The sequence below is a fragment of the Manis javanica genome, chromosome 11 (genome assembly GCF_040802235.1).
Source record: "Manis javanica isolate MJ-LG chromosome 11, MJ_LKY, whole genome shotgun sequence".
In the NCBI taxonomy this organism is placed as follows: domain Eukaryota; kingdom Metazoa; phylum Chordata; class Mammalia; order Pholidota; family Manidae; genus Manis; species Manis javanica.
Window position 1 is genome coordinate 55,610,284 of NC_133166.1, and position 20,572 is coordinate 55,630,855.

The following is a 20,572-nucleotide window of genomic DNA, read 5'->3' on the forward strand; positions in this document are numbered from 1 at the left end:
GGCAATCCCACCTTGGATCAAAAACCCCCCAACACTGGTTCAGTTGTCAGCAGTTGTCAGGGTCCAGCACAGGTGGGGCCTTGGTCTAGTGGCTCAAGGACTTTCCACAGTCAGGGGCCATGGGCACAGCAGTATCTAGGAAGCTTGAGTCATGTCCTATATTCCCGTCATTGTTACTTGGAGAAGGTCTCTGCATGTGCCTGCAGAGGTGTGTCTGAGGATGTTCACTGTGGGCCTGTTTGCAGTAGTGAAATACTGGACATGACCTCATTGTCCATCTGAGGGAGCTGAGTGAATAAACGGTCCTGTCGTGAAGTGGAGTGCTATCTGGCAACTAAAATGAGTAGAGTAGATCTTTACACACTGATGTGGATAAATCTCTAAAGAAATTTAGAGGGAAAAGGAAGGATCTATAGGGTATATGCCACCTGAGTTTAATATCTCACAAAACAGTACTGTACATCTATCTATCTATCTATCTATCTATCTATCTACCTATCTGTCTGTCATCTACCTATCTCATCTATGTAGTATATATGTATATGTGTGTATATACATACATAAATTACATATACACTACACTATATTATGTGTGTATATATAATATATATATAACACACATGTATACTATTGAGTTATACATATGTGGTAAAAGTAGAAAACATGGAAAGAAGATACTGGAATTGTAGTTCCTCTGGATAAAGTGGAAAGAAAATGGGATGGTGGGTGGGAGGGTGGTCTCTATCATCCATCATAGTAGTATTTTGTTTCTTAAGGAAAATATGAAATACGGCAAAATATTAGTATCTGTGAATTTGGGAGTCTGGGTAAATGAGTCTATCATGTTAAAAGCTGTACTTCTTTATATGCTTGAAATGGTTCATATTGTTAAGAAGTTTGTTCAGAGAATGGGAGACTATGAGGAGAACCTGGATCTTAGTTTGTAGGGAGAAATGTCCTGGATGATCCAAGTAGAAAGGGCTTTGGGGTTGTGGATGTAGGAGCTGGGGACACATTAAGTGGAGACGGTGGCGTGGTCAGCCCCCAGCTGAGGCGTAGTGAGAGGGCAGGAGCTCGAGGCATGGAGGTTGGGTAGGAAGCTGCTGTGATGGTCCTGGCAGGGCGATGAGGGCCAGAGCTGGGAGAGGATGGGTCGTGACTTGGAGAGCTTCCAAGGGTAGCAGTGGGACCTGGTAGGGACCAGATGCGGGAAACTGCACCTCAGCACCGTGCCCTTTACATTCCAAAGGATCGCTGGCTATGGAGGCGGCAAACGGGTGTACCCGGACCAAGGCTGTGTGCTGACTGCTCAGTGGTACCTTCTCCATCAGGAAACCACCTGGAAAAACAGATTATGGTTGGAAAGAGAGCTGGGAGGAAAGAAGGAATCTGGGGAGAAGATGGTCATCTCCCAGAGTCTAACTGGTCACATAACATTTTGTGATTTGAGTGATATGTAGATGTGATCGAAATCTTAAGTATCTCATTTCCAGTCCCACATTACGATGCCACTTACTATGGAAAGATTCTGTGGTGGAATTCGTTAAATAAGGAATTCCATTCACGAGTTACTGCCTAGTTTATCAACAAGTATCTTAATTGAATTACTCAGGGAATTGAATTATTTGGGGGAAATGGTCTCTTCAAAGTCAAAGGTCTGCTTACCTTGACTTACTAAAGGCATGACCATTTGATTCTCTGATGGTCTCCATCCCCACTAAAATTCTGAATAACTTTTATTGCTGTTGTTACTGTTACTTGCTGTTGGGAGACATTTAATCGGAAAAAAGAAAATAAAAATCACCATTATTCCTACTATTCAGAAAAAATGTGATGTATTTTTTGGATGTTACTACGCATCTGTGTGTCTATGTGTATATAGTCTTTAAGCTTTCTGTTTTTGTTTTACACATTCCGAACATTTTTCTAGTCATTGAAACATTTCTATTTAGTATATCCTCAGTTGTCTTTACTCTTCTTTACTCTGTGGGTCAGTATAATTTTTATTAGCTTATTTTCTGTAGTCTGTATTATGAACACAGTAGGCCTTTATGTTCTCAATGTCCCACCTGTGGATGTCTATTTTAATACTGACTTTTGAAACCACGCAGTGCCTCTCTTGACTGGGCTGCTCTTCCTCTAGGGAAAATGCTTCACCCAGTCACCAGTTCTTCCACACCAGTGTTAATGGCTGTATTGTATTCCGCTTGGTAGATATTCCATAATTTATTTAATAACCTCTCACTAATTTAGGGCATTTGTGTTGTTTCTAAGCTTTTATTTATGATAAGCATCATTGTAGATAACATGTTTGTAGCTATTATTTGTGCACATTTCTGCAGGTTGGAAAATTTCCAGAAGTTCCACACCCATTCGAGCCCCCCCACTGTTGAATGGCCAGGAGCAGTGATAGTTGCCTACCACTGGCTCCTACAGGGCAGGAGCCTGGTAACTCCCTACTTTGTGCATATGTCATCCTGTGTCATCCTTCTCATTCCCTTAACAACCAGAGTTGCAGCTAGTACTATGCTGTTTGTTACTCTTACTGCCCTGATGAGAGGTGAGCACATAGATGGTTTCAAAGAACTCATGGACATGCTCAGCCCCATCTCCTCCTGCTGCTTTTTAAAGAAATATTTTAAGTTCTGGCTCTTTGTCTTAGCAGCTACTCAGGGTCACATTTAGTCTTCCCGTGAGGAAACCAAGGCTGCTTAGGTGGATCAGGGGCTCCTATGGTGCACCTACTCCATTGCTTCCCACTTTTTAGTAGGAAAGAGAGAGGAGGGACCATGTAAGTAATGAGGTAGTGTTTATGCAACAGAAGCTCACAGTCATCCTACAAATTTATTAACCTAAGGACTACCATTTCCTATACAACTGTGTCAACTTTATTCATTAGCTGTCTGGTAGAAAGTAATCTTGCATGTGTTATTAGGTTACCATATACATTTTTGTTAGGTAAAACCATACACATTTCCAATTAAGACAAAGAATGTGCAATTTCCTGAAGTCAGGATTGAAGTCATAACCTTGAGTGCTCAAGAATTCCAAGTTGAATTCATCACCTGATTTATGGTTACTAAGAGGAAATGTCCTATCAATATTAGATGTGACAAAAAGGTGATGTGGCTGTGACAAGTCACTCTTCCAAAGGCCAAGCCTGGGCTCAACTTCTCTGGCTGGTCCAGGCAGTTTTGCTATCAGCGTGAGCACATCCCCTCTGGTGACCAGCCCTGTTCTCTTCTAATAACCTTTTTCTGTGTAAGTGTAGACTGCATGCAGATTTTATGGAAGTTACGTGTTGCTTTTATTCCATTTTACCTGTTTTCTCAGCCTGCTTTCCTGCTAAAGTGGAAGGCCCTTCATTCAGGAAGCCTGTGAGCTTTTCAAGCTGAGTGGCATCAAAGAGATTTGGTCTTACAGTAAAGAGTCTTGCCAGTCCTTCTTGGAAGGACTGGGAAGTTTTCACTGTCTTCACCCCTCTTCTTGAGAGTCACGCTCCAGGGAGGGAGCATCATCTTAGTTCAGCTTAGGTCACATGACCTCCCTTTGGCTAGAGAGGGTAAGACTCTTCATTTATGGTCCTTTTACATTTTAACCATTAAGTGAGGTAATTCCAGTAAAGCAGGAGGAGAAGTGGGTGCTGTGTAATTTAAAAAACCACACCAGTGTCCACTACAGCTGTGACTTGGAAACAACCTGCTGGAAACTCCCCATCCTGTTGGAAGCGTGGGCTCAGGGACCGTGTGGGTTGCACCCCTTGAGACTCTTCTCTGGCCCCAACAGTTTGCTCTTGTTTAGTTCCTTTTCTCCCTAAATCCTGTAGGCTGCATAGTTAACATTGACTCACAGATGAGGATGTTAGGCTAGAGGGAAGAGCCTAGAATTTAGGAGGTAAATAGATGGGCTAAAATTTTGGTTCTGCTACTTACTAATTCAATTATCTTGACTTTTCCCAGCCTTGGTTTCCTCACGGGTACAGTCAAGAAGATGGGACACGTCAGACAGTTGTTCAGAGACTTAAATGTAATTGCCTGGGTGAAAGCACTGAGCTATGTGCTCTGGACTTAGCAGGCACTGAATGAATGAAGGTGTGGCATTTTCTCCTTCCCCAGAGCCCTGGCTAGCATCTGGGGCTGGCTGTCCCTCAGCAGGTATTAAAGAGCATGGATTTGAGAGTCATACAGACCTGGTTCCCTTGCTTTCTGATTCTGTGACCTTGGACAAGGTATTTAACTTTCCAAACCTCAGTTTCCCTCCTCTGTCAAATTAGCACTCAACTCTTCCTCCCTCACATGGCCCTAGTGAAGGACTCTTTGAAGATGCAGGTTCTGTGTTCTTGGATCAGTGCACAGCATGTAGACAGTGCTCTGTTCCAGGGGGTGAAATCTGATGAGCTCAAGCCCAGGACCCAAACCTCACTTCCATCTGCATCTGGGTCCATTCTTCTTGCTGGGATAGCAGCACTTGTAGCGGAGGAGGAGGAAGGGGGTGCTGCTACACCACAAGCCTGCTCGAACTTCCCAGCCCTCTTGGCCTCATATTTGTGTCTTGATATGGGTTACCCTGTCCTCAGTTCCGCACAGTGGGCCTCTGACTCTCTCAAATCTGAAAGTTAACAATTCTAATTCCAAGAGCTTTGGAAAAGTCTCACCTCCCCAGCAGGTACTATTTATTTATGCTTTAATCTTTGTAGATTACTCTGAGTTGCTCAGCTCCCCCAAAAGCCCAAGTGGAAGTAGTGCATTCGCCCAAACTAATTAATGCACTTTGTACTAGCAAGGGAACATGTAATTTGCAGGAATGTGTGTCAAGACCCACCCTGCTAAATTTATACCCTGTAATTTGCAAGGTTTGCTGGCACCAAATTGATAGATGGGTGAGTCTAGCCTACCTGCTTTGCAATTACATCTGCTGGCCAGTATTGCAGGATTGAGTAACTGGGGAGAAAGAGATCTCAATCATTTAAGTAAATTAGAACCGGCTCCTGAGACCCATCTAAGCTCACCCTCTGGTAGAGGAGGCTGGTTAATGATGTTTCATTTGTACAAACTTGAGACCCATTGATAAGGGCAAGGAAGGCAAGAGGCAAAGACACAAGTCTTTAGGCTTTCCCTGGTGGGTGTGGAGCACAGTCCTTGGGAAGACATCTCTGCGGAACCTCCCCTCTGGTAGACCCTTGGGAAAGGAAAACACAAAACTAATAGAACAGAAATGGTTTCATGGTCTGTTTTATGAGCTGCATCAGCCCTAGTAATTGGCTCTGAGGAGATTCTTATTAGGTTTTAAAACTGGAAGTCACTTTGCAGCCTCTGCAGACCAGTGATTTTTATAAAATCGTCGTAAATTTTCTGTTTTGGGACATCTGCAGAAGAGTCTTCTAAGCTGACATGCCGTATTTTTGTTCTGTGAGGTGCCAGGAGGAGGCTGGGTTTTCCCATGGTTATGGTTTGATGGCCAATGAAAGAATCCAGTGAAAGATAAAGTAAATTGTAGGCAGTCCAAGCCCTGGTGTAAATCCCAGATCCTCAATTACTCCATATGACCTTGGGCTGACTACTTAACCTCCCTGAGTGGCCTTTTCTCATTTGAGAGATGGAGCTAATGATTCCTTTGATTAAAGCTGTTATAAATATTAGATGTTTGTACAGGCATCTGGCATATGGAGCACACTCAATAAATGGTAATTATCATCAATGCCATTTGTATTTGGGGAGGGCAGATTATTTATCAGTTGTAAAGAACACTTGGCTGCGTAAACCAGGCAGAATTGGTAAACAAGTTGGGTAGAATCCTTTATTCATTAAAAAGCCATTTGTATGTGTACCCTGAGGCTTGAAAATGCAGGTTGGAGGTACAGTTGACCCTTGAACAACACAGGTTTGAACTGCACAGGTCCACTTATATGGGGAATTTTTTCAGTAAATATGGTATAGTGCTGCTGATGTATTTCATTTGTGATTTCTTAATAACATTTCTCTAGCTTTATTAAAATAATACAGTATATAATACATATAACACACTATGTGTTAATCAATAGTTTATGTTCTTGGTAAGGCTTCTGGTCCACAGTGCTATTACTAGTTAAGTTTTTGGGGAGTCAAAAGTTATACTCAGAATTTCAACTGTGCAGGCTAGGTGGCTGGGCAGCATCCCTAACCCCCATGTTATTCAATGGCCAACAGTACTTGATGCTGTTGATGGGAGTGGGCTTGTAGCCAAAGGAAAGCCTCACTCATTCCACTCCAGGATTCAGTGAAGAAGGTGGGATTCTTTTTGGCCTTGGTAACTCCTCCAAGTCTTGAAAAATATAAAGAGGGACTTAGAATCTGGAGAGAGAGAGAGGGAGGGATCCTTTCTCCCAGGAGTTGGTTGTGGTCAGGGAGCAGACCTTTAAATGCTTCTATTGCAAGATTGGGTCTATAAATCCCATGGGATCCAAGCCTGCGGGGTGAGAAAGAAGGACTATTTTCTGTGTGTGGTGTGCATGTGTGGCGCACGTGTATCGGGTGTGTGTGCGCACGTGTGCCTGCGTCTTCTCTTACTAAATATTTATGTGCTGGTAAAATGCAACTGGGAAGAGCCCACGTTTAACTGGCTAAATATTAATAAGCATATTCAAGAGAACTGAGGCCTTTGTTTGCTCTTCCTAAGAAATGAATCCGTTCTTATTCACTGTGTTTCTGCCGGAAACTCTGCTGCACAGGAAGAAGTACTGCTTTGTTTTCCTTGTATGCTTTCCAGCTTGGATTTTTATTTCCACTGAGGCCTTATTTTTAAAAACATGTTTTTACAGCAGAATTACAACTGTGGAGATGATAGCAGTCTCTCACAACTTTGCCTATGAAAATAGTTTATGTATTATTTTTATTTCTTTTAATTGACCATTCATTCACTCACTTTCCTTTTCCTCCACACGGAACTGTGTCAGATATCTCCCTTCATTGTATTTGTTCTGCCTTCTCCAGTACTCTGGGATCGAGGCCTAAGTAGACACCTTCACTTTCATCTCGCTTCCTGGTAGCCCGTGAAATGGATTTTGTACTGTTCTAATGTCCATCCTTTCCCCAGATCCTGTGTGGCTGCTTCTACTGTTTCCTTCCTGGCACTTCCCTGAAGAGTTCATTTCCTTTTCTTGGCATCACTTCCTAGGAAACTTGCTTTTCTGCTCTGAGGCTGACCTGTTCATTTCATTAAATCAAATGCTTCCAAACTACAGTTGAGGCCCACTGGTTTTGGATAGTCATCAATGATAAGACTTTTGATGAATCTATTTGCAGGATTTGGTTGGATATCCTGGTCACCTGACTGAAAAGAAGGCTAAGGAGAAAGTGCAGAAGACATGATTTGTCACTTACATACCTGAAAAATTAGTTTCCGTTAGAACAAAGACATTCCCCCATCCACGGTTTCTGTTGAAATGGGTAAAGTAGACCTGGGAGAATGAAATGAAGCTTTTGCTTTAATCCTGGCTGTGCACACTCATGAGTGGGTTTGGTGCAGCTCAAATGCAACTGCTGTTTGTTTTCTTACTGATTTGCTTACAGAAAGTAGCAGAAATTTCATCCATGCAGAAAATGCTGTGAGTCACTTCATCTCCTGCGAAAGCTTCTTTATTGTTGTTACTGCAGACGGAGCACATCAAAAGGCAGGTCTAGAAAAACACAGTTTTTCTAAAAGCTTGTTTTATGGGTCCTATCAAGCAGTTATTTTTCAGAAATCTGTAAACAGTATCAGGAATTTTCCAGCTTTGCCAACACAGCCATTTAGTACCATCTGATTCTTCTCCTTGCGTTTGCTTCTGTTGCGTTGGCTTTTGGGTTTTGCAGCTTTGAAGGAAACCAATGAGAATTGTTAACAGAGTGCCCAGGCCTCAAGGAATAGCACCAGCATTGGAGATGGAAGAATGTCATCTACTTGGATGTACTTGTGTCTGGTTCTCCGAATGCTCAGCTTTGAGCCCAGTGTAGCTTCCTTTATTGCTTGTTACGTTTGAGAAATGCCTGCCCCTTGCTCCAGTGGTGCAGCATAGAGAAATAAAGTGTAGCGTTAGCCTGAGCAAAACATGTAACTAGGACAGTGGATCTGCTGCCAGAAATACCATCTGCTATTTTCCAAAGCCAAAGATTGATGACTTGGGTTGTCTCCTCCTTCAGCAAACCGTCAAGGGACTCTATTTATTTGTTTTAGGTTGGACCAACCTTTGGTAACATTTCTTATTAGAAGGCAGAATATATGTTGGAGTTAGTAAAGTAAGGTTCAACTCTTTGATTCACAAAGTGTCTAAAATCCTCGTAGCTTCCAAATTGGATTTTCTTACTCTTTCCGACCACAGTATCTTTCTTTGTAGGTCTTCCAGGCTAACCTCCCGGAAGCATCACCCATTTCACATCACTCCCCTGCTCAGAAACGGATGTTGTTGGTTTCTTATTGTGTACAAAGTGAAGTTTGGACTCCCTGCCTGGCTTTTAAAGCTTTTCTCAGCCAGCTTTCCCTTGTTCCTTTTCATGACCCTTTGCTTTCACGCCTCCCCTTAGCTTAGCATTTGATTTGGAATGCAGGTCTCCAGTTTTACCACCCTGCAAAACCAGCCTGGCTGAAAACAACGCCATGAAGCATTTCATGGCACTTCTACTGGAATAAGTTTCTCCCTCAGTGATTCCTACATCCCATTTTCTACTCCTTTCTTAGGGTATTTATACCCCAGCTTTTATAATTACAGCTGGTTAGGCACACACACTCCTCGCTTCTGGTCAACTGTAGGCTTTGAATGTGCTTGTATTCCCTCCAACCTGGAGTGCATGAGGTGCTCAGAAAGTTCTTTTTGGGTGATGGAATGAATCGGTTAGTTGAGTGAACACTTACCACAAAACAGAGCACTCAGTAGACAATGGGTCACTATTAAATATAAGTATCTTGTGCTATGGCCCCCGTGCAGTGGCAAAATTCACTGTCAAGGAGAACACTGGCTCAAGCAGTGTGGCTTCAAGAACACAGCAGCTGCAGAGCTTTAGATTGGATGGTTCTCCCATGTTGGAGATACATGATTCTTAGGACTTGTGTGTCAGAAGTTCCACTAGTCCAATGATACTCCAGTTATGACTTTGAAAGGGTGGGAGAATCATAGCAGTTGCAGCTTGTGCATTTTTCATCATAAGTGATGTGGTCCTGCAGAGTAAGGTGGTCTGTCTTTGCTGTTTTGGGAACAATTGGTAGAGGAAAGAGTGCTTTGAGGAGCCAGGTAGACCTTGATTGGTATCTCAGTTCTCACTGACAGGTTTGTCATCCTGAGCCTCAGTTTCTTCATCAGTACAATGGGGAACAAAGCTACTCAGTAGGCTTGTAGGTTTAGGTAACAGGCACAGAGTACTGGTGCAGGCCATGGCACCTAGTGGGTCCTCCGCAAAAGGAGGCATCACTTCCGGCATCATGATTTTGTGACCATAGTGTGCTTAGCTGTGGTAGAAGAAGGTGGTTATTTCTAATTTGAAATGTCTAAAATTGCTTTTTTGTTGTTGTCTTTGAAGGTGGTTTCTTACTATTGATTTTAATTAGTACATTTAGTTTGCCTTCCTTCTATAGTCTAAGCAACAAGAGGTTAGGGATTCTGAGTACTGTTTTAAAGATGTGAACCTCTGGGAATTTTGAAATTAGAAAAACTGTGGATGGAAAAGGTATCAAGTAAAAAAAGTCTGTGGTGCTTGGGGCAGAGAATGGAGATACATGCAAAGTTTAAATTCTTAGTTCTCCATGATAGTTTTCTAAAGTTACTTGTTAATTTTGAACTCTAATAGAAGACCTACTATGTATAAATAGGCTTGGCCATAGAGGATTATATTTTATATATTTAGAGCTAGAAATGTTAATATTATTTATTTGTATGGGCATTCTGAGAAATTTTCTAGGTGTTTCTGAACTTCCTTCTGTCTTGTCCTTTAAGCAGGAGTACTGAGGATAGTGACTGATTCACTGGGAGTTCGGTAGAAACAGGTGTCTTCCTGAAGTTATGTGCTTGTAGCAGGGCCTCTGAGCCTCTTGGCAGCTTGCTTGTGAGGAGGGACTTTGAGGGACATATGTGTTTTCCATTGGATGGTGTTTTACTAATTGATTCTCTTTTCTTCTTGCATGTGTGTAACCCCCAGGGAGTGTGTTTGAGGATTTTCCTCTTGTTGAGGAGTTGGGGTGGCTGATGGTGCTGCTTGAGGCCTTCCTGCCTCTCACTGACCAGCTTTTCTGACCTGCCTGAGGTCAGAGCTTTTGAGGCCCTGTTCCTCATGTTCATTTGCATGTTGTCTGCTAGGATCAGGAAGGCACTGAGGAGAGCTGATGCAAAGCCTGGTTTGCTGGCAGCCCTTTTTTTCACCTTAAGATACTATTTTTTTCTTTTTTTAAGTCTTCAGTTGGTTCTTTCTTTTTCAGGTTTTCCTGCTGTGATCTTTGGATCTAAGACTTGCTGCTAAGATGTGTGTCTGTGATTCTTGGGCCTGGTGAGTGTGGCCTGAGGTGTTAGTTCCACACCTCACTGCCTCTGTTCTCCCAGAGTTGAGTTTTGAACAGGCCTTCCGTGTTTACACAAGTTTACGATTTTTCCTAGGATGGGGGAGGTGTCAGGAGATTGAGTTGCTCTGGGCTGGAGTTTGAACAGAAGCTGTTTGTTTTGCGGGAGCACAAGAAGCTGATCTGAGAGAGAGAGAGAGACAGACAGAGAGGTGCATGACAGGATGTAGTGTGTCTGTGTAGGGGACACAGATGGATGGTATTGCCCACCTGGCCTTGAATGAAAATGCAGTAACAACATGGTGTGAAATAATGGTCCTGGTTGTGTGGGAAGAGTCCGAGTTGCTGGAGGGGCACCGTATGCAGGTGTGGGCTGCAGCCCTGATGATTTCTCAAAATCAGATCCTCAAAATTAGGCGGGCCCTCTTCGCCGGGTGCTCTTGCTTTCCTGCACTGCCGCCAGGGGTGGCAGCCACTGTGCCCGTGAGCCAGGAGCGACCTTCCTTCACTGGAACTGAGGTTCCGCTCCCTCACCTGCTGGGCAGTGGTGGCTGCAGCTTGGCAGTGCCTTTCTGAAAGCACAATTACAGCAAGCAAAAGAGAAAGCCGGATTCAGACTTCTTACTTGGCCTCAGGAGGACATCAGCGTTCCATTGCCTGATCTGTGGATTCATTCCATGAACTTAAAATTCTGCTTTTTTGTCAAAGACAAATAAAACCCCTTTTTTATTTAGCAAAAGGGGAGGAGCCCCCAAAGTAACCACATGAACACTTTCATTGAAAACCCCGGGTATCCCTGATGGCCAAGAATAACCTCGAAGAGTTTAGGGAGTGAGGTTGAAAGTAACGAGTGGGGGTGCTGATTTCTAGAAGGGGGTGCGGACTCTTTTTGGAATGAGAGCTGGAGCAGCTGGGCAGACTTTACCCAAAGGCTTCCTGGAGGCCTGTGCTCCAGCCTGTTCAGCCGATGGAACTGCAGAGCCTTGTGCCAGGCTTGAGCAGTTTGCATGCTTGGGGTTTATTGGGGTGTGGCTGATGCCATTCTGGGCACTGGAGAAAAGGAGTGGGACTCTTCTGATATTCGGGGAAAATGAACAAATCAATTAAAAATAAATGCTGGATATTCCATTCCCTGCTGCTCACACTGCCAGTCCCCTGCCATCCTAGATCGCTGCACTGGGGGCTGTTGGACTTGGTGTGACTTTGGCCGGGGAGTTTGCCGGTATTGTGGCCTGTAGAAGGAGGGAAGGAGAGAATCTGCCTGGAATGAACAGAGACAGTGCCTGTTAGCCAGCCACCTGCTGAAAAGATTTCTTTTATTATTTAAGTAAGCTTTTTATAGACATTTATCGTATATATCTTGAAAAGTGCTTAGATGTTAAGTGGGGAGCTCCATGGATTTTCATGTAGTAAATGCAGTGGGGAACCAGTGCTCTCAGATCAAGAAATAGAGCATTACCAACATCCCAGATCCCCCACTGTGCTCTGCCTGGCCTCCCAACCCTGCTGCCCTGTCCCAACTTCCAACGTCGTAGATAATTTTTGCCTGCTTTTGAATGGGCAGGAATAAGAGTGTCTGGTTCCTTTTGCTCAACATTAAAAACATCTAATTTTTGCGCCCCCTTTTCCAGGAGGCAGGTTGTAGGATGACCCTCCATCCACTTAGGTCAGAAGGACAATTCTGAGATCTTGGCAGTCAGACGCCCTGCCAACCTTGGGCTCCTGGCTCCAGCACTCTTGTTTCAGGCTCCCTTGAATGGCTCTTCTGTCTTCGAGCAGAAAGGGTGGCCTGATGCCACCTGGAAGATCCAGTGGCATGGAAGCAGGAGTCCAGAGTGAGCTGTAATTGTGGGCTCACAGTGAGTGCAAGCAAGCCTTGGAGAGACATGCTACATTCCTTCTCAGAGGACAAATTAAATTTATATCCTTTAATCAGTCAGAGCCCATCATTCCCATGCAGACCACCAAGGTGGGGGCCTCTTGTGGGGAGAAGGGCTGGGCAGGAGGGACGGGAGACGGGCAGCTGTGGAAAAGAGGCTCATAAGTTCTCTTGGGGAGTTTATTTATGTTCTAAAAGGGAAATACTCCTTGGGTAATTTCCCAGAATAATTCATTAAGAAGCAGCTTCCACAGGTTCTCTGAATGATTCCCTATTCAGTTATTCATTTACGTTTTTAGTTTGGGCCAATGTTTGGGGCTGTTCATTTCATAACTGTGTAAAAGAACGCTTACCCAAACTTGCTTCTCCTAAGTTTAAAGGAATGCTTTGTCTGTTTTGTATTTTGTAAATTGGTGAATAGGATGACCTTTTCCTTTTGGCTTTTGCTTCTTAAGGTTAAAGGAGCCAATATCTATGTGTGTGTGTGTGTGTGTGTGTGTGTGTGTGCATGATTTTATACTGAGTGGTGCTCTGCAACCACTCCCCAAGATCGACTTGGTTATTCTTATAAGTTCTTCAGGCATATTTACTCTCGTGATATTTTCAGGAATTTGTTTGAAAGAAAGATGCCAATAAAAATATACACGTATTTTTAACGGACCTCTCAGTTCCTTCCCTCAGAGTGTGTGTTTTAGAATCTTGCAGACACGTAAATACAGGTGCTTATGTATTATCACTTATATATCTAGAGATAAAAAAAAGATGGATTATGCTATACCTTTTGTTTTGAAACTTGCTTTCAGCCCTCTGCCTATATTATAGATCCTCTTATGCAGAGGAACATTCTGGCTCCTGGGTTGTTCGTAAAGCTGCAGTGTTCCAGCATGGATGTGCCCTATTTACCCATCTCCCTCTTTTCTTTAAAGTTTTGAGCATTTACAAATGAGGATGTAGAGGGGGAAAAAACTTCTCTGTGTGTTTCTCTATTCCTAAGGATAGAGTGCTAGGAATGGAATCAGTGAGTCCAAAGGTAAGCCCAGTAAACAGTGCTGGATCCTGCTAAAGGACCCCAGAGAGGTTGTCCCGATTTATGTGCTCACCAATGGTGTGAGTGCCAGTTCCCTCACATCGGTGCCAGCTCTCACTATTACCCACCTTTTAAACTTTACCAATAAGATTGTTTTAAAAAGTGGCATTTCCACTTGAATTTGTTTAACTGCCAGTGAGGCTGTGTATCTCTTTTTTCATTTGCTAGCCACCTTTATTTTTTGCGACATGCTTGTTTATTTCCTTTATCCATTCTTCTCTTGCTTTGCTTGCAGTTTTCTTACTGATTTTTAAGGAGTTCTTTGTAGTTAGGGACATAGGATTGTTTTAAAAGATACATTTAGAAAAAAAAAACCATACCGATTGGCATTCTTGGCTGTACAACTCCATAAAAAATCAAGTACTCTGTCTTCTCTTTGGCACTGGTTAAAGACTTTGCTTTTCTGTGTTGGTTTTATTTAATTAGGTGAAATTTTTCCTCCTGACTGAGAGTCCTGGCTGTCTATAAGTGCATTATCATTTGTACAGCACGCGGTGAATTGTGATATGCAGTGGAAAGTGAGTGGTACCAGGCAGGGGGTGGCGCCTGTCAGAGCGGATTACTGCAGAAGCTCAGTGAGAAGCTGATCCCTTGCTTCATTTGTCTCAAAAACTCTGGTCTCTTCTGTCTTTAGCATGGAGGCACATGATCGACAAAGGAAGAGACGGGGAGGGCCTCTCAGGCTGTGTTGGCAGTTGTGTGCATTATGTTTCTTTATTCTGCTGGCGTGTCCTGGATCAGCTGCTCCCTAAGCTCTTGGCAGGTTCGTATGGAGCCAGTGCTCTTTCCTTTGCGTCCAGAGCCGGTGGAGGCTCGCTGCCTTCCATACTGGTGAACAGACTGGACCGCTGGGTCAGAGGATGACAGGGCTGCCAGGAATGGGGGCAGCCGGCGGCCTGGGTACCAGCGCTCTTGTGGCCTTTGATGACAGAGGCAGACCCTTGGCTGAACCCACATAGGCCCCTTCATTCCAGCAGGCCACCCTCACTGCCTCCAGGAGTGGATTGCTGGCTGTTTTGCCTGCTCTGAATGGGTCCCAGCCCAAAATGCTGCTGTCTCTGGTGCAGCTGTCATTAGGCCCTGGATAGGGAAAGAAGCCAACAAAGGTCAAGTGCAGGGCACTGAGGGTTTGGGGTTCACTGCAGGGGAGAGGGGAAACCAGCCTCCCTGTGATGGATACCTGAATGTGTGACTGAGGCTGCCGCCAGTCTAATGTGGAGCAGGCACAGGGCCGACTCTTAGGGGTGTTTTCAGTTCCTCAGTGCTCCTGGACCTGGTTCTTCTCCCCACGTAACCTGTGTCCATTCTTGATGTCCTGTTAGCTGACTGAGGGAGTGGGCCCTCACAGGATGTTGGATTTGTCTTAAGATATTGCTGACAGCCTGTGTCATACACAAAGTCTTCGTGTCCGAGAGTTCTGGAGGCCAGCTCCTGCTTGCCGAGGTCACAGTCTTATTGGGCTACATTTACAGGCTATTGGGCTGTATTTGAGTTTTCTGCTGTGAGCCATGAAGAATTACTGCTTTAAACTCAAGCAAATTCAGAGGTGAAGATCGCTTTGTGGAAAAAACTCCAGGGTCCATGGACTTCTCAAGGAAGAGAATAATATGAATAGAATATATATTTGGTTACTCCTTTCTACCCCCATTTTTCAAATAAATGAGTTCAGATCGAATTATTATCTGAGCATGAAGAAATATGTTTTCATTCTATTAATCTTAAACTGCATGTAAATATGGACTGTCCACAGGATTGAGGAATAATCCTAATTTTCAGGAATAATCCACAAAATATTTGGTGGAATGTTTTTCATCATATCATAGCACAAAGAAGCAGCCATCCATATTTCCATTGAACCACACACTTTATCCCTCCATCCCTTCCTCCTTCCTTCTGTCCATCTGTCCACCCACTCTTCCCTCCCTCCTTCCCTGGCTTCTTCCATCCCTCCATCCACCCATTTCAATAAGCATTCTCTCTTTGGCTCTGGGCTACCTTAGGACACAACCTGTCCTCTGGTTTAATAGTTGCTTGTGTGATTTTGCAGAAAGACAGGCACACAAACAATGGAGCACTGTGGCAAGTGAAGAGAGAGAGAGATTTGTGTATGTCATGTTGAGAGGTCTGATGAGGAGCTTGTAAAACGACCTGGAGGAACTGCTGGGGGGTGGACTGGCCAGCACACGCAGGACTCCTGTACTGACCCCAAGGCCTCGGGTTTTACCCTTCATGGGATGGAAACCCTGGGAAGACTTGAAACAGCAAGTGACATAGTCAGATTTGCCTATAATTTATGGGGATACCTTTTAGGGTTGAGATTGGAGTCACAAAAGACAGTGAGGAAGCCATTAATGCAGAACAAGCAAGAGACTAGGATTTGAACTAGGGTTGTGAGAGGTAGGGATGGCGAGGAAAGATGGATGTGGGAAATATTTAGCCCCTGTTGGTTGATGTGGGTGTGGGTGCCGGTGGAGGAGAGGGGTGGTTGGCGGTTTTCCCAGCTGAAATACCCAGGGATGCAGGAGGAGGGCTAAAAGAAAAATGAAAAGTTTTGTGTTGGATGTGGTGCGTTTGTGTCAGGGATGGAAGGTCTGGGCAGTAGGGGGTTCTAAAGAGCCTGGTGTGTGTGGGAGGCCCAGGGAATGGAGTTTCCAAAGGAGGGAGCCATCCAGTTGGTCCCTTCCGGCAGAATTGTATGGAAGGTAAAGATTGAAAACACTCCTTGAACTGAGCAATTGGGAGGCCTGGGAGGCCATTGGCAACTTTGTGAGTGAGGCAGGTTCAGGAAAGTAAGGGAGATGGGAATCGGCTGGATGTTGGGGGATTGGAGATCATGCAGACTATAGGGTCTGAAGGAATTGAAAGGTTAATCATGTCTTGGGGTTCACCAAGCCTTTGACTCCTTTCCAGGGTTTCGGTGCTGAGCTGCCCATTAGCAGAGCACTGTAGTGACCTGAACTGGAGCCACACTGTAAGGCATCTTCGATTTACTGAAACATCGTTTCTTAAGGAGCAGCTCCTTTCTCCAGATCTCTCATTGCACCTGGTAGGATTCTATTGCTTTCAGTTCAGGGTGGATCCTTTTACACTTGAGATCACCTTCCTCTAATTATTAATTATGTAACTACATTATAATGGTATGTCTTGTGTAATGACGTATTATGTGTCTACATCCCATCTTGTCTTTATATAATAGTAATTCTTTAATAGTGAATAATAATACCTTTAACAAGTGAACTCTGGCTAATCTTATGGCCTCTATCTGTGTGCTGTCTTGTAAGATGTATGAAAATCCCTCAAGCTTCTGTTGAATTTTTAATACATTCTTTTTTCCTTCAGAGGTTTTCTGGTGAGAGTGATACACAATGAGAGTTCTAATGTTTTCAGATCTGTGACCATGTGACTCCAGTACCAAGATGGACAGAACAACCCTTTGATTACCCAGCGAGCTTATCAACATTGTGTGTGCATCTCCATTTTCTAGATGAGAAAATTGAGGAAGAGATGGCTCACGCCATTCCCTGAGCTTGGAAAGAGTGGAATTAGAATTCAGAGATGGTGGGCTTCACAGCCCATCCCAGGGAGTGGAGCTGTAGAATCTCACATAATTTTTAATTTCCTTTATTTTCTGGACTGTCATAAGCTGCTCTTCACAACCTGGAAAACCCAAACAGGTTCACCTGTGTGGTTTCAGCCCATTGATTTACCAAATCTGACAAGTCTCTTGCAAAGGTAAATTGCTCACTCTGAAAGCGGCGCGCATTTGGACATGCATGCTGAAGCGAGTACTCCAGCAGTAAATACTGCTTAACTCTGGCACTTGCTAGATGTACAAACATCATTTGCTCAAGAAGTCAGCTAATTCCTTATGATGGAGGGCCTGTCTTCTCTCTTGGCGCGGCAGGAGGGTGCCTGCGTGAGCAGACTGTAGAAGCAGGATGGGCTGGTTTAATGAATTAAGCTACTTAAGGAAATCTAAAAAGACGCACCGGTTAATATGTATTCCCCCCTTGCTTGGCGGTAACAGGCTGGCGTTTCTGATTTCCCTGGCAGAGTTCCTCGCCTAATCGGAAGTGATAAACCAAATGATTATTCATTTGCTGAGACAGGATGGAAGATTGTGGATGGTCGAAGTGAACCGCAGAGGCCCTTGAATCCATAGGGAATGGGAGGCCGGTCTGACTCCTGACTCTTTGGAGATTATTTTCTCCTGTTGTGGCGGAGCGTGGGACCTGTGTCTGAGCGGTCAGCGGGGCAGGTCAGGGTTCTAAAGTGCTGAGGCAGGGTCTGGAAACCTGGGTTCTCTGGCCAGCTTCTTTTGACGTGCTGGTTGATCTCTGGGTCTTAGTCTCTCTGTATTTAAAAAGGAGGAAAAACCTTCAGTGCCTGTCTTGCAGGGCTATTTTCATTCTTTAGAGAAGGCGTTCTGTATAAATCCCAGGTATTATTTTTAAATTCTGAAGAATGTATCTAGGACGGGCAGATGGTGTTTGCCTGTCATGGGGACTGGCGATGTGTCCACAGAAACAAGAATAGCGAGTTGAGAGTTGGAAAGGAGCTTGGACGTCATCTATTACTGCCTGATTTTACACATGGGGAAACAGGCCCAGGAAGGTGGAGTGGCTCCCCCAGATCCCAGTGGTGAATCCCATGTGCATTTCTCTTTTGACCTGCTTAAAAGAGGCTCCTGTTTATAGTTTGGCAGCTGTTAAAGATACCTAGGAATGAGCGAAGGAGGGCTAATTATTTCTTAGGAATAATCAAACTGAGACTGTTGTGTGTCAGAAGACACACAGCTGGAGTTGCTCTGGGAGCTCCTTTAACTGCTCTTAGAACCTGGTGTCTGTACCCAAAGTCTACTTTTTTGGACCTAAGTGACCACCAGCTCTTAGCCAGCCGGCCCCACTAGCCCAGGCTACTCCCTTTCTAAGGAAGCAGGTAGAGAAAAGGGACCCAGCCTTGTTTGAGTTCCTCTAGCAGTACCAGCCCTATGAGGAGAATCAGGGAGAATGCATGGACGAAAGGGTGGAGTAACAAATACTGGTACTATTTACTGGATCCCAAGTATTTGTCACCTACTTTGTTATATTTACTTTATTCCTTTATCTATTACATAAATGGATAGATATTATATCCTACTCTTCATCAGCAACCCTACCTAGGAGGTGGGGTTACCCATTTTACAAATGGAGAATTTTAGCCTAGAGAGGGTAATAACTTGTCTGAAGTCACACTGCTTCTTATAGTGATAATAGGACAGGCATCTGGTGATTGTGACTGGGGTGCCAAATCACAGCCTTGGCTGCCTCAGCCAATCTGATCTTTGTTGAGCCTCTTGCAGTCCCTCATCCAGGGACAAGGAGGCAGACAGCGTGGGCTATTCTGAGAAAGACAGCTTTGCTGTGGCTTTTCCCATCCTAACATCTCAGGGAGTTAGTATTTAAAAAATATCTGACCTTCTGTCTAGGCCTTGCTATTTTTAATTTTGGAATGTCATGGCTTAATAAGTTGGGTGGGTAAATCTGTCTTATGAGATGTGTTTATTTTTTCCCTGCACAACCCACTTCTACCCCTGCAACTGTTGCTGCCTTTCAGAAAATGAAAAGAGTCCCTAACAGACCGGATCTCTTAGATGGACATCCTTGCACTTGCTCATTCCCCCAGTGTGAGCACTTACCCCCTTTTATCCCTCATTCTTTTATAGCTGATGGAGTTTTGAAGCTAGAATATTAGTGGTAAACATTTCCATATGTCTTTCATAGATTTTTCTCAAATATTAGCATAATTTTTGTTCCTTATAAAAAATTTTGTCAATGAAACAATTTTTTTTAAATGGAGAAAAGTACCAAGAATAACACAAAGAAAGCCTGTGTGTCTTCCACCCAGTTCTAGTTGAATTGTAGTATTTTGTCTTGCTTGCTCCAGATTGTTTTAAAGAAAGAGACCTTAGTCACACCTCGGACTCTCTGATCCCCATCACCAGAGGGTAACTACTCTCCTGATGTTGATATTTTTCTTCCCTGTACATTTTCAAAAATACTTTTATATCTGTATGTATCTATGAAAGCAGTATATTTTTCAAGCTTGATTTAAGCTTGATTTGCAACTTGCTTTTTTCACTTAGCATTTTGCTTCTTAGATTTATCTATGTTGATTCACTCCAGTAAATGAAATTGCAGCCCTGGGTAAGTATTCCATTGTGTGAATGAACCCTGATTTTTAATCCATTATTTTTTGTGTGAACGTTTAGTTTGTCTTGCAATTTTGTATTGTAATAGTGCCACAATTAATGTTCTCTTGCTGTCGTCTCCTGGACGTTTTTCTTCAGGCCTAAGGTATGTACCAGAAGAGGATGGGATGGCTCAAAGGGTGGGAGCATCTTCAGCTTCCCTAGGAGTCTCCAAATTGCTCTTTTGAGTTACTCCGCCATGTGCAGTGTGTGCTCCAAACCATTTCACCACTTGAGAATGTCACACTTCAAATTTTTGCAAGTCTGATAGGTGTGAAAGATAACTTCCTTGTTTAGTTGATTATTTTTTTATTACAAGTGAGCTTGAGTATATATTAAGTGGCTATTTGGGTTTTCTCATCAGTGTAAGTACTTGTTCATATTCTCTGTCCAGTTTGCAGTGGGGTGTCTGTGTTTTCTCAGATAGTCTTGAAAGAAAATCATAGCTGGTGATCTTCGTGGGTTATATATGTGGTAAATACTACCTCCAGTTAGTGGCTTATCTTTTACCTTTGTTTATAATACCTTTTGATAACTAGGAGTTTTACATTTTAGTGCAGTTACGTTTATCAGTCTTTATAGCCTGTGTTTTTTTGGAGTCTCATTTCAGAAATCCTTTACCGTGAGCTAATAACATATGCTTTTGGGTCTGGATGAAGCTGATTTTGCTTTTCTGGCCTGATCTTGGTTTGCTTTTGTATTTTCCATACTTGCCTTGCCTGGGTGTCTCTGTGCAGAGGTGAGCGTAGAATGTGGTATGGCTCCTGGTGACTGTAGGAATTGTTGCAGCCATCTCTAGGGAGATGGGGCCAGACTGAACTTGGGGTCAGAGCAAAATCCTTCTTCTTGACCCTGTGGCTGTTCTGAGAGGTGCTAAACT

General features: G+C 43.7%; 1 protein-coding gene across 5 annotated transcripts in view; it reads left to right on the top strand.

The window, feature by feature from the left end:
* The window catches only part of LDLRAD3 (low density lipoprotein receptor class A domain containing 3), a 226,469-nt gene that overhangs the window by 40,083 nt on the left and 165,814 nt on the right, over nt 1-20,572 (top strand). The window contains exon 1 of one of the 5 annotated variants that reach the window (XM_017649095.3): nt 12,357-12,466. The exons of the other annotated variants lie outside the window; for them this stretch is intronic. The gene's annotated coding sequence lies outside the window, so the exon portion shown is untranslated. Of the gene's footprint in view, nt 1-12,356; nt 12,467-20,572 lie in introns of those variants that run through there. 5 annotated transcript variants of the gene reach the window in all.